This window comes from Dendrobates tinctorius, unplaced genomic scaffold (assembly GCF_039654945.1).
Source record: "Dendrobates tinctorius isolate UK_male_01 unplaced genomic scaffold, ASM3965494v1 ptg000016l, whole genome shotgun sequence".
Lineage (NCBI taxonomy): Eukaryota > Metazoa > Chordata > Amphibia > Anura > Dendrobatidae > Dendrobates > Dendrobates tinctorius.
The window spans coordinates 3,883,776-3,897,500 of record NW_027361684.1 but is presented as its reverse complement, the minus strand read 5'-3'; positions in this window follow the sequence as shown (position 1 = coordinate 3,897,500).

Here is a 13,725-nt window from a genome sequence, read left to right as displayed (position 1 = left end):
AAATGTGAAACCAGCCTAACTGATTTAAGGCTAGAAGACACAACAATTTTAACAAGAGTGAGTCCTAAAAACATTGAGCGTTCTTCAGACTGCGATCTAATAAAAAAGAAACTAATTACGTGGAGTGCAGAACTTTAATAAAGTTTGGAATATTTCAAGACTAGAGGTTGGCAAGATAGAGGAAACCTTATTTGGAAAAAAGAAACATAAGCAAAAATTTAATTGTTTGGTGTAAAATTCGACTTTTTAGTTTTCTACATTTCCTAGTGAGTTTTATGTATTTATTTCCCAGTCTCATAATACTCTGCTACCTCAGTTCCCATTGATGTTTTACCAAATATTGAACAGTTAGCGATATACGATAGAATAGACAGCATTTTTGCTGCTAAAAAGCTCAGCAAAGTGAATATAGAGCTAAAATGATTTATCTAATACAGTCATGTTTTCTACAAGGTGGGTAACAGGAACCACAATTCTAAAAAGAGCCTGGGTGAAGACTGATAAGCAGCCTCGGTATACAAATAAAGCTAAGAAATCTTTGTGTGCCCCCATACAACAATATGTTTCTTCTTTTATCAAAATTATTTGCTCTATAGTGTACATATTGGCAACATATCTAATGCTTTACTTTTATACACAGAAACCAAGAGCCAAGAAAAGTTTAATTAAAAACCTTGAATGCTCGTGGATCTTAATGATAAGATTATTTTTCATAAACTATCGGCTTGGTGCTTTTTTTTACTTATAGTTACTCTTGCAATTGTTACATTTATTAGAATACAGCTTTCAGAAATCCTAGCAAATTTCAGCAAATCTCCTATGTGTAAATACACTCTTGCACCTCCCAACCTGTGTTGTTTTGCATTAGGTCTGTGTATTAATGCACATTTTTATAGTTAGTTTAATAGTAGAGTTGAGCGAAACGGGTCGAAAAATTTCAAAAGTCGCCGACTTTTGGCAAAGTCGGGTTTCATGAAGCGAAACCCGACCCTAGGATGAGGTCGGCCACGAGGTCGGCGACTTACGCGCCAAAGTCGCGTTTCAAAAGTTTGTTTTGCGCTCTTTTTCAGCCAATCAGGATCCACGGACACTGTGGGCAACGTGATGACATAGGCAGGGGTCACCACCATCTTTTAGAAGGGCATGCAAGTGATTGGCTTGCTTTGGTGGGCATCACAGGGGTTATAAAAGGGCGTGCACGCCGACCGCCATCTTACTTCTGCCGATCTTAGCATAGGGAGAGGTTGCTGCTGCTGATTCTGTAGGGAGAGCGTTAGGCAGGGAAGAAGAAAAAAAAACTGCTTCTGCTGCTAGCGATTTTGCCTGTACAACACACCAGTCACTGTGTGTGCAGTGCAAGGGGAGGCTATATTGTGGTGGATCAGCGGTGTTGGTTGTTAGGCTGCCTTCTAAGGCTTCCTGACAGCTGCATTGCTGTTTACCCACTGCTCTGCAAACTGCTTTTTTAAAAGCAATCCCAATTTTTTTTTTGTCCTGCTGAGGTACTGAGCGTGCATTTTTTCACACCATACAGCGGTGTACGCTCTTCACACAGTACCGTGTAACGGCTGTTATCACAGCCACAGTGAAGCTATCTGTGTGTCACTCTGTGAGAATAAGTCGAGGACATGTTCCGTTCTTACAGACCTGCACCTACTAGTTTTGTCTAGCTTTCAAACAGTTAAATATATTTGCTGTTTGATCACATTCAAAACTATAGAGAGACAGCGTGTGTCAGTCCGTATACTTAAAAAACACGGAGCTTGACAATTTTACGTACACCGGACAGCCGTGTACGTGCACGCTCCTCTCAGTACCGTGTAACGGCTGTTATCACGGCCACAGTGAAGCTATCTGTGTGTCACTCTGTGAGAATAAGTCGAGGACATGTTCCGTTCTTACAGACCTGCACCTACTAGTTTTGTCTAGCTTTCAAACAGTTAAATATATTTGCTGTTTGATCACATTCAAAACTATAGAGAGACAGCGTGTGTCAGTCCGTAAACTTAAAAAACACGGAGCTTGACAATTTTACGTACACTGGACAGCCGTGTACGTGCACGCTCCTCTCAGTACCGTGTAACGGCTGTTATCACGGCCACAGTGAAGCTATCTGTGTGTCACTGTGGAAGGATAAGTGGAGGACTTGTTCCGTTCTTACAGACCTACACTCTAGGGAGATTCCTATTCTGCCCAATTCTACATACACCTTGTAGTTTGTGATACACTAGCCAATTTCTGCCTGTGACATAGCGCTCTGATATTCAGTGGGCCTCACACAATCCAAAAGTGTCCAGTGTCCACTAGTGTGTGCAGAAATTCAAAATCTCCCTTATCCTGTAGTCACTTTTTTTACACCTGTGCCATCGAGCCTGTGACATAGCGCTGTGATAATCAGTGGGCCTCACACAATCCATAAGTGTCCAGTGTCCACAAGTGTGTGCAGAAATTCAAAATCTCTGTGATCCTGTAGTCACTTTTTTCACACCTGTGCCATCGAGCCTGTGACATAGCGCTGTGATATTCAGTGGGCCTCACAGAATCCAAAAGTGTCCAGTGTCCACTAGTGTGTGCAGAAATTCAAAATCTCCCTTATCCTGTAGTCACTTTTTTCACACCTGTGCCATCGAGCCTGTGACATAGCGCTGTGATATTCAGTGGGCCTCACACAATCCATAAGTGTCCAGTGTCCACAAGTGTGTGCAGAAATTCAAAATCTCTGTGATCCTGTAGTCACTTTTTTCACACCTGTGCCATCGAGCCTGTGATATAGCGCTCTGATATTCAGTGGGCCTCACACAATCCATAAGTGTCCAGTGTCCACACGTGTGTGCAGAAATTCAAAATCTCTGTGATCCTGTAGTCACTTTTTTCACACCTGTGCCATCGAGCCTGTGACATAGCGCTGTGATATTCAGTGGGCCTCACACAATCCATAAGTGTCCAGTGTCCACAAGTGTGTGCAGAAATTCAAAATCTCTGTGATCCTGTAGTCACTTTTTTCACACCTGTGCCATCGAGCCTGTGACATAGCGCTGTGATATTCAGTGGGCCTCACACAATCCAAAAGTGTCCAGTGTCCACAAGTGTGTGCAGAAATTCAAAATCTCCCTTATCCTGTAGTCACTTTTTTCACACCTGTGACATAGCGCTCTGATATTCAGTGGGCCTCACACAATCCATAAGTGTCCAGTGTCCACAAGTGTGTGCAGAAATTCAAAATCTCCCCTGTCCTATAGACACCTTGTACCTTGTTTTACATTACTATATAGTTTGTTGGATTTTGTCTACATTTCTACAAAAAATGAGGAAGGCTGGTGGAAGAGGCCGTGGAATTGGGCGGGGGTTGGCAGCTGGTAATGATGGTGTTGGTGGTGGATCTGATGGTAGTGGCAAGAGCAAAATAGGACCGAATGCAGGAGGTGTTGAGCCTGCGTCATCGTCTGGCTCCATAAGGCTTCGAAGGCTTAGTTTTCTAGGAGTTGGCAAACCGCTTTTAAAGCCAGAGCATCAGGAAAAAGTTTTGTCTTACATTGCTGACTCAGCCTCCAGCTCTATCGCCTCCTCTTCTGAAGTTGTAAAAAGTAAAAGCACTGAGTCGTCATTGGAGGCTCATGTTCATGAACCACACCTTTCCTTGTGTCCTTCACCCCAACCAAGATTGAAGGATGACGCAGGCCATACTACTGATTACTCCATGGAGCTGTTTTCACATACCATGCCTGGATTATCAAGTGAACTGGTGAATTACCCAGGCCAAGATGAATCTGACATGGAGTGCACTGATGCACAGCCGCTGATAGATGATTCTGCTGGTACATTCACTCAGAGCACTACATTGTCCTTGCAGTTTACAGAGCCAGATTCTGACCCTGATGAGACTCAGGTGCCCCTTCCCGCACACTATACCACCATACACGGTGACACAGAGGAAGGTGCACATGACATTGAAGAGGAGGTGATGGATGACCCAGTTGTTGACCCAGATTGGTATCCATTGGGGGAAGAGGGTGCTGCTTCCAATAGCTCAGATGAGGAGCATCCACAGCAGACATCGACATCGCAACAGCTGTTATCTGGCAGGCCTGGAGCACTCCAAAGACAGGTTCCAAAAATCAAAAGAGTTGCTGGACAGCTTGTCCAGAGGGTCAAAGGATCACAGCGTGCTAGGCCGCAAAATGTCTGCCAAAGTAGGAAGAGTGCAGTGTGGCACTTTTTTGAACAAAATCCTCATGATCAGGCCAAGGTTATCTGTAAGAAGTGCGCAAAGACCTTTAGCCGAGGGAAAAATCTGAAAAATTTGAATACCAGTTGCATGCTTAGACATTTAACCAGCATGCACTTGCAAGCGTGGACACAACACCAAACCTCAAGTGCCACATGTGCAACTGATCACAACGAAGGTAGTCAGCAACGCTACATTGTTTCCCCCACTGTAAGCCCACCGGTTAGCACAGCAGCAAATGTTGAGGTGTCGTTGCAAGGCCACAGCAGTCAGGGAATCCCACTGTTATATCAACGAAATACTGAATCTAGGCCATCAGAAAGAACACCAACTCCATCATCATCATCAACCCTCTCTCAGTCCGCCCTGTCCACCGCTACTTCCACCATATGCAGCTCTCAAGTCCAGCTCACCCTCCCAGACACTATGAGTAGGTCAAGAAAGTACTCAGTCTCTCATCCGCGTACACTGGGTTTGAACGCCCACATTGCCAAACTAATCTCGTTTGAGATGATGCCCTATCGGTTGGTGGAAAGCGCAGCTTTCCGCGAACTCATGGCCTATGCAGTACCACACTATGACCTACCCAGTCGCCACTTCTTCTCTCGCAAAGCCATCCCAGCCCTCCACCATCATGTAAAAGACTGCATAGTCCATGCACTCAAGCAGTCAGTGAGTGGAAAGGTGCACCTCACAACTGATGCATGGTCCAGTCGGCATGGCCAGGGCCGTTACGTGTCCATCACTGCGCACTGGGTTAATGTGGTGGATGCAGGGTCCACAGGGGACAGCGGTGGTGGGACAGTGCTGCCTAGCCCACGGTATAGGAAACAGTTGGCTGTAGGCGTTCGACCCTCCTCCTCCTCCTCCAGAAGCGAAAGCTCATCCACAGAGCGCAGTCATACGAGCACTCCATCTGCAGCTGCCACTGTTGCACACGAGGTGTCCCCCTATCGAGCAGCTAGTGGAAAGCGTCAGCAGGCTGTGTTGCAGATGATGTGTTTGGGCGACAGACACACCGCCGAGGTGCTGGCCGAGTACTTGAAACGACAAACTGAGTCATGGCTGGGCAGTGTACATCTTGAGGCAGGCAAGGTAGTTAGTGATAACGGCCGTAATTTTGTGGCAGCCATAGCCCTTTCAAAACTCAGCCACATACCTTGCTTGGCTCACACCTTGAACCTGGTGGTGCAGTGCTTCCTCAAAAATTATCCGGAGTTAACAGCCCTGCTCCAGAAGGTGCGAAGACTGTGCGCGCACATCCGCCGGTCGCCTGTACACTCCGTTCGTATGCAGAAGCTGCAGCGATTGCTCCACCTTCCCAACCACCGCCTCATTATCGACATTGCAACAAGGTGGAACTCCACCCTGCACATGGTGGAGCGGCTGTGCGAGCAGAGGCAGGCCATAATGCATTTGTGGGAGGATACATGGCCAGGCACTTTGAGAGCAGACATGGAGTTGACAGGTGTGCAGTGGTCGAAGCTGAAAGACCTCTGTAAAGTCCTTCAGTGTTTTGAGGAATGCACACGGCTGGTAAGCGCAGACGACGCCATCCTAAGCATGAGCATCCCACTTTTGCGTCTGCTCATGCAAACTTTGACGCACCTTAAGGAGCAGGCGTCTGCAGCCAATGTTGACGAGGAGGGAATCCTTGATGACATTCAGCCATTGTCTGCTCAGGGACCTCTCCTGGACGAGGTGGAGGAAGAAGAGGAGGAGGAGGATGATGATGGGGATGATTACTTAGGGGAGGAGGATGCATCTCGTGGGGCAAGTGAAAATGTTGGCGTGGCAAGGTCTGGTACAGGGTTTGTGCGTGACTGGAGGGATGTGGATTTGCCAGAAAGTGCTCCTCCAACCAGCACTCGCAGTGCATCATTGACACCGGGAACATTGGCCCACATGTCAGATTATGCCTTGCAGATCCTAAAAAGGGACCCCCGCATTGCCAAAATGATGAAAGATGACGACTACTGGTTGGCCAGCATCCTGGATCCACGCTATAAAGGCAAATTACAAAACATCATGCCACAGGAGAACCTTGACCTAATATTGGCTAATAAACAAGCAACTCTGGTAAATCGGTTGCTTGAGGCATTCCCAGCACACAGCAGCGGTGATGGTTCTCACACGAGCCGTACGGGCCGGGGTCAGCTTGGCAGAGGTGTTCATGGTGCACACAGCAGAAGTGGCGTTGGAGACAGGGGTTTCATGACAATGTTGTGGACTGATTTTTCAAGTACCGCTCACACAACTGGTAATACTGCATCGATGGAAAGTGACAGGAGACAGCAGTTGTAAACTATGGTTACAAACTACTTTTCCTCCCATATCGATGTTCTCCCACACAGGTCATTTCCCTTTGACTATTGGGCCGCTAAACTGGACACCTGGCCTGAATTGGCACAATATGCCTTACAGGAGCTCGCTTGCCCATCTGCAAGTGTGCTATCGGAAAGAGTCTTCAGTGCAGCTGGATTAATCCTGACAGAAAAAAGGACCCGTCTGTCAACCCAAAATGTGGATGATCTAACCTTCATTAAAATGAACCATGCATGGGTTTCCAAGGATTTTGTCCCACCTTCTCCTGATGACACATAGGGTGACAGAAAAATGGCTTGCTTTGGTCCACCTCTTCCTGGGACTTGACCTATTTCGCCTTTTGCATCAGCTGAATGTCCAACATCAACATATGCCACTTTCTAAAACTCCCTAACTGTGCTGCCTCCCCCCCCATGGCCGGGGTCACCACCTAGCGCCCTGGACAGGTGGGTAGGCCGACTCTTGGGCGCGGGCACTGGCACAGGGTCCCTCATAGTGCAATCAAGTGTCTCTGACGGTGGTGGTGGACACCCGCTGTCAGACACACCGCCGTACTATGAGGGGCCCAGTGCCAGTACCGTCGCCCACGAGTGGGCCCCCCTTGCTTGGGCAGGGCCCCAGCATTTGCAATCTTTACCTCTCCCTGCTCCTCCGCTGTGTAGTCTGGGCCGTCAAATCCATACTGTGCCTGACACCGTCTGAGCCTGCCTCCTGATGTATAGACATATATTTTGAATGTGTACGCTATCCATACATGTTATCCGGGGATACGGTACCCTTTCTCACCTTTGTGCAATCACGTGCAAGCCATACTGGGCCTAACACCGTCTGAGCCTGCCTCCTGATGTATAGACATATATTTTGAATGTGTACGCTATCCATACATGCTATCCGGGGATACGGTACACTTTCTCACCTTTGTGCAATCACGTGTAATCCATACTGGGCGTGAGAACGGCTGGCGAGCTGTTAAGCAAGCTACAGCACCTGTGGTTTGCACACGTAAGTTTTTCATTTTTTCAGGAATGACGGTTAGGCCTAATTCCGGAACTGCGGTTGACCTGCACTTACTGGGAAATCATCGTTCGCGGGTAATATTTGTAATCAGTGATCCCCATCACTAACGTTGTTCAGCGGGTTATCTGCACCTGTAAGCGACAAACGCTGGCCTTTTCAGTGTAGCGCACATGCAGCCACGGACATGTAAGGGCATGACACACCAGTTATTGGCCAATCTCATGTGCCAGAGCCTCACGTGTCCCTCTAGTAAGCCGGACTCGGACCGCGGGGCATGACGGAGTCTCGTTCGTTAACGGAATTAAGCTTGCAATGTGTGCATCTTTTCTGTAGCTGGCATGGTTGAGGTTTCCCAGGTGGAGTCGAATTTAACCGTAGGCTCCACTCCTGGTGGTGCCCTTCTGGACATTCGTTTAAGGTTCAGCTTTGCAACCATACTGCCCACGTAAAACAAACACTTTGCCTTCATGAACGCTGTTTGGAGGGTCATGACTCGTGGGAATAACGCCGCCCAATCAGTTAACCTGCTAGAGAGATCCTTCGTTGCTCCCAAGCATGACATCACACTCCCTAGGAGGAAGGTAATGCCACTGTGGCGACCGTACTCCTGGGGGCGACACAAGTGCACTGATGCCCAGCCACTGCTCGATGAATCTGCTGGTACATTGACCCAGACCACTACATTCCCCTCGCACGCTACACGGCCTGAATCTGACCCTGATGAAACTCAGGTTACCCTTCCCATATACAGTTCCATCTTACACGGTGACAAAGAGGAAGCTGCAGATGAAAGTGCAGGTTCGGCCCACCCGCCATCAGACACACCACCGTACTATCAGGGGCCCTGTGCCAGTGCCGCCGCCAACGAGTGGGCCCCCCCTGCTTGCTCAGGATCACAGCACTTGCAAGGTTGAAATACTGTGCAGTGAGATGGAAGATGGAGACGACGAGGAGTCCAGACTAGTACAGGGATTCCCTAGCGAGGAGACTTATTTGATTGTTTTCAATGTTGGGACAGCAATTTTTGGGGAGCACTATACTCTGGAGAATGATAGATGGGGCCCACCATACACTGGAACATTCCAAAGGTGGACATCAGACACTGGAGCAGCAATTACAGGGCCCATTATACACTAGAGCATTAGAAATGGGGCCCATTATGTTTGGAGCATTATTTGGGCCCATAAGACAGTGGAGCTTCATCCATGGGGACCAACATATACTGTAGCATTATGTGGAGCTCATCATATACTGTTTCAAACATTACATGGGACCAATGATTCTGTATGGAGAGATAGATGGGCCTCGTCATGAGATGTAAAAAGTGAAGTATTTTTCATTGTACTATACCGCTATTTCTCTGCCGTATCGGAGCATGATGAGTTGTGGTATGTGTTAAAGGGGCGCTCTTTCGCCCAGGGCACATGAAAACCTGGAGCCAGCCCTACCCCCCCACAACTTTAGCCAAATAACCCCCATTTTTCAGTTCCTAACTTGTATTATGAAGTTAATTAAGGTTGACAAGCTTAAGTAAGAAGAATTGATGCTTTTGGCATTCAAATGGGCACTGTAGGTGTGTTTCCTGTCCTCCTCTCACTGCCAACTTTTATTCCCCATTGACTTACATTGGGTTTCGTGTTTCGGGACGACCCCGACTTTTCCCTATAATCGGCCGATCTTACTCGACCCGACTTTTGGAAAAGTCGGGTTTCACGAAACGAAACTCGACCCTAAAAAACCAAAAGTCGCTCAACTCTATTTAATAGTATTATTATGAAATATGCAATGCTCAACTTCAAACTGATTTTGGTTGCTGTATTCCTTGAGACCTTTGGGTGCTGTAAAATACAAAAATTCATAAGCATCAACGTGATCTTCTTAAATAGTGTATATATACAGTAATATAGCAAGAAGGTGAGAACAAAATGCTGCAAAGTAAGAATGATTTCATAAATAGAAGTGAGAAAAGTTTATTTTTATCAGGTATCAAAATGTGAATGGACAAAAGAGAATTATAAACGGTATCAATATTTGTCAGAGCCACTCTTTGCCTTTAAAACAGCATTAATTCTTCTAGGTACATTTACACAATATTTTTGAAAGAACTTTATAGGGAGCATTTTGGAGATCTACCCATAGATCTATTCTATTCTATTTCTTCATCCCAGAGACACTCAATGTTATTGAGAACAGGGCTCTGTGGGGGCCATGTCATCACTTCCACAACTCCTTGTTTTTCTTTGTGCTGAAGATAGTTCTTAATGACAATGACTGTATGTTTGGGGTTCTGCTGCATAATTGTTAAGTTTCTGCCTGTATTTCTCAGAACTGAAGACACTATTTACCAGACCGAAATCCCTAACTCCTTTTGATGAAATGTAGCTCTAAACTTGCAAGCAACTTCCACTCAAAAATCACAGAAAGAGTCCTGCGAAGACCATTTGCATATTCCCAGAGCATTCTGGGGTAAGTGAACTGTCTCCGTGAACCTAAGAATGGATTTTGTCCATTGCAGCAGAAAGGAGGACATCGGAAAAAATTGGCACGATCTTCACCACTTTGACATCATACAAACATTAAGAACATAACTTCTATACCAGGAAAGAGCTTTGAACAAATTATTAAACAACATGTGTGTGAGTACTTGGATGAGATGTCATGCTAACTTAATTTCCTTCTATGACAGAATCACAGACTTAGTGGATCAGGGAAATGCAGTAGATATACAGTTAGGTTCATATATATTTGGACAGAGACAACATTTTTCTAATTTTGGTTCTAGACATTACCACAATGAATTTTAAACAAAACAATTCAGATGCAGTTGAAGTTCAGACTTTCAGCTTTCATTTGAGGGTATCCACATTCAAATTGGATGAAGGGTTTAGGAGTTTCCGCTCCTTAACATGTGCCACCCTGTTTTTAAAGGGATCAAAAGTAATTGGACAATTGACTCCAAGGCTATTTTATGGACTGGTGGGGGCAGTCCCTTCGTTATGTCATTCTCACTTAAGCAGATAAAAGGCTTGGAGTTGATTTGAGGTGTGGTGCTTGCATTTGGAAGGTTTTGCTGTGAAGGAAACATGCGGTCAAAGGAGCTCTCCATGCAGGTGAAACAAGCCATCCTTAAGCTGCAAAAACAGAAAAAACCCATCCGAGAAATTGCTACAACATTAGGAGTGGCAAAATCTACAGTTTGGTACATCCTGAGAAAGAAAGCACTGGTGAACTCATCAATGCAAAAAGACCTAGGCGCAAACGGAAGACAACAGTGGTGGATGATCGCAGAATAATCTCCATGGTGAAGAGAAACCCCTTCACAACAGCCAACCAAGTGAACAACACTCTCCAGGAGGTAGGCGTATCAATATCCAAATCTACCATAAAGAGAAGACTGCATGAAAGTAAATACAGAGGGTTCACTGACGGTGCAAGCCACTCATAAGCATCAAGAATCAAAAGGCTAGACTGGACTTTGCTAAAAAACATCTAAAAAAGCCAGCACAGTTCTGGAAGAACATTCTTTGGACAGATGAAATCAAGATCCACCTCTACCAGAATGATGGAAAGAGAAAAGTATGGCGAAGGTATGGTACAGCTCATGATCCAAAGCATACCACATCATCTGTAAAACACGGCGGAGGCAGTGTGATGGCTTGGGCATGCATGGCTGCCAGTGGCACTGGGTCACTAGTGTTTATTGATGATGTGACACAGGACAGAAGCAGCCGAATGAACTCTGAGGTATTCAGAACCATACTGTGTGCTCAGATCCAGACAAATGCAGCCAAACTGATTGGTCGTCGTTTCATACTACAGATGGACAATGACCCAAAACATGAAGCCAAAGCAACCCAGGAGTTTATTAAAGCAAAGAAGCGGAATATTCTTGAATGACCAAGTCAGTCACCTGATCTCAACCCAATTGAGCATGCATTTCACTTGTTAAAGACTAACTTCAGACAGAAAGACCCACAAACAAACAGCAAATGAAAACCACCGCAGTGAAGGCCTGGCAGAGCATCAAAAAGGAGGAAACACAGCATCTGGTGATGTCCATGAGTTCAAGACTTCAGGCAGACATTGCCAACAAAGGGTTTTCAACCAAGTACTAGAAATGAACATTTTATTTACAATTATTTTATCTGTCCAATTACTTTTGGTCCCCTTAAAAACAGGGTGGCACTTGTTAAGGAGCTGAAACTCCTAAACCCTTCATCCAGTTTGAATGTGGATACCCTCAAATGAAAGCTGAAAGTCTGAACTTCAACTGCATCTGAATTGTTTTGTTTAAATTTAATTGTGGTAATGTCTAGAACCAAAGTTAGAAAAATGTTGTCTCTGTCCAAATATATATGGACCTAACTGTAGTATATCTTGACCTCAGCAAAGCATTTGACAGAGTATCTCACAAAATCCTTATTGAAATAATGACCAAGTATGGAATGGACAAGGCAAATGTTAGTTGGATTCATAACTGGCTTAGTGATTGGCCCCAAAGAGTGGTTACAAATGGCTGCACATCCAGCTGGATGAATGTCCCAAGTGGGGTACCACAGGGCTCTGTCCTGGAACCTGTATTGTTCAAAATCTTTATCAATGGTTTAGATGAAGGAATTGAGGGAAAACTGAATAAATTTGCTGATGACGCAAAGCTAGGAGGGATAGCTAATACTAGAGAAGAGAGAGAGAGGATTCAAAAAGATAAATAAACTGGAGCAGTGGGCAGCAACTAACAGAATGGTTTTTAACAGGGAGAAATGCAAAGCATTACATGTGGGCAATAAAAATGAAAAAGCATATGCAGAATGGGAGGAATAGGGCTAAGCAATAGCACATGTGAAAAAGACTTGGGTATACTAATAGATCACAGACTGAATATGAGTCAACAGTGTGATGCAGCAACAAAAAGGCAAACACAATTCTGGGTTGCATTAATAGAAGGATGCAGTCTAGATCACATGAAGTCATTGCCCTCTACTCCTCTTCGGTCAGATGTCATTTGAAATACTGTGTCCAGTTCTGGCACCACATTTTAAAAAAGGCATGAAAAAACTAGAGCAAGTTCAGGGAAGAGCGACCAGAATGGTGACCGGTCTGCAAACCATGTCCTATGAGGAACGGTTACAGGATTTGGGAATGTTTAGCTTGCAAAAGAGAAGACTGAGAGGAGACTTAATAGTTGTCTACAAATATCTCAAGAGCTGCAACGTTGTAGATAGATCAACTTTATTCTTATTTGCACAAGGAAAGACGAAGCAATGGGATGAAACTGAAAGGGAGGAGACACATTAGATATTAGAAAAAACTGACAGTGAGGATGGATGAGTCAACGAGTGGAACAGGCTGCCATGAGAGGTGGTGAGTTCTCCTTCAATGGAAGTCTTCAAACAGAGTTTTGACAGGCATCTGGGATGATTTAGGGAATCCTGCATTGAGCAGAGGGTGGGACCAGATGACGCTTTGATTCTATGATTCAATGACTATGCTTCACTGTTATGTGAAGTCACTTATTCTGCTACTGCTGTCCAGCCTAATCAAACTGCCTTCTGTTGCAGCAAAATATTTCAAATGGATAACTCATCAGTTTAGAGCACTTGCTGCCATTTATCTGCAGCTAGTTTCTATGTTTGTGTGTATTGTTGAGTCCCTTAGTTTGAATACAGGTCAAAGGTATGGCATTTTGGCCACAATACTTCCATGAAGCCCACTTCTGTCCAGACATCTTTGCAGATAGGTTCTAGTGGTTGCTACCAGTTTTGAGCTGATGGCACTGCTGGACATCTTTCATTTTCAAAGGAAAGTAAGCATAATGTATCTTGCTCTTGCTGCACTGTTTCCTTTACTGAACACTGTGTCTACAGTCCTCAATGTGGCCCATTTCTTGGTGCTGCTATTAAACATCACATCTTGAAACTCCAATCTGTCTGAGATAGACCTTTTTGATGCAGTATAACCTCTTTGTATCTTGTTGCTGTGCTAAGTCTTGTTATATCATATATATCCCTAAAAATTATCTTTATTGATTAAAAAACATGCAATGGTTCACACCAAAAAAGTGCACAAACAAAAACAACAGTGTTCCAAGATTACCAATTAAAAATGGGTAAGCTAGAAGTCCCTCTTACGTCAACTAGGCTGTCGCCTTCCTGGCTGCG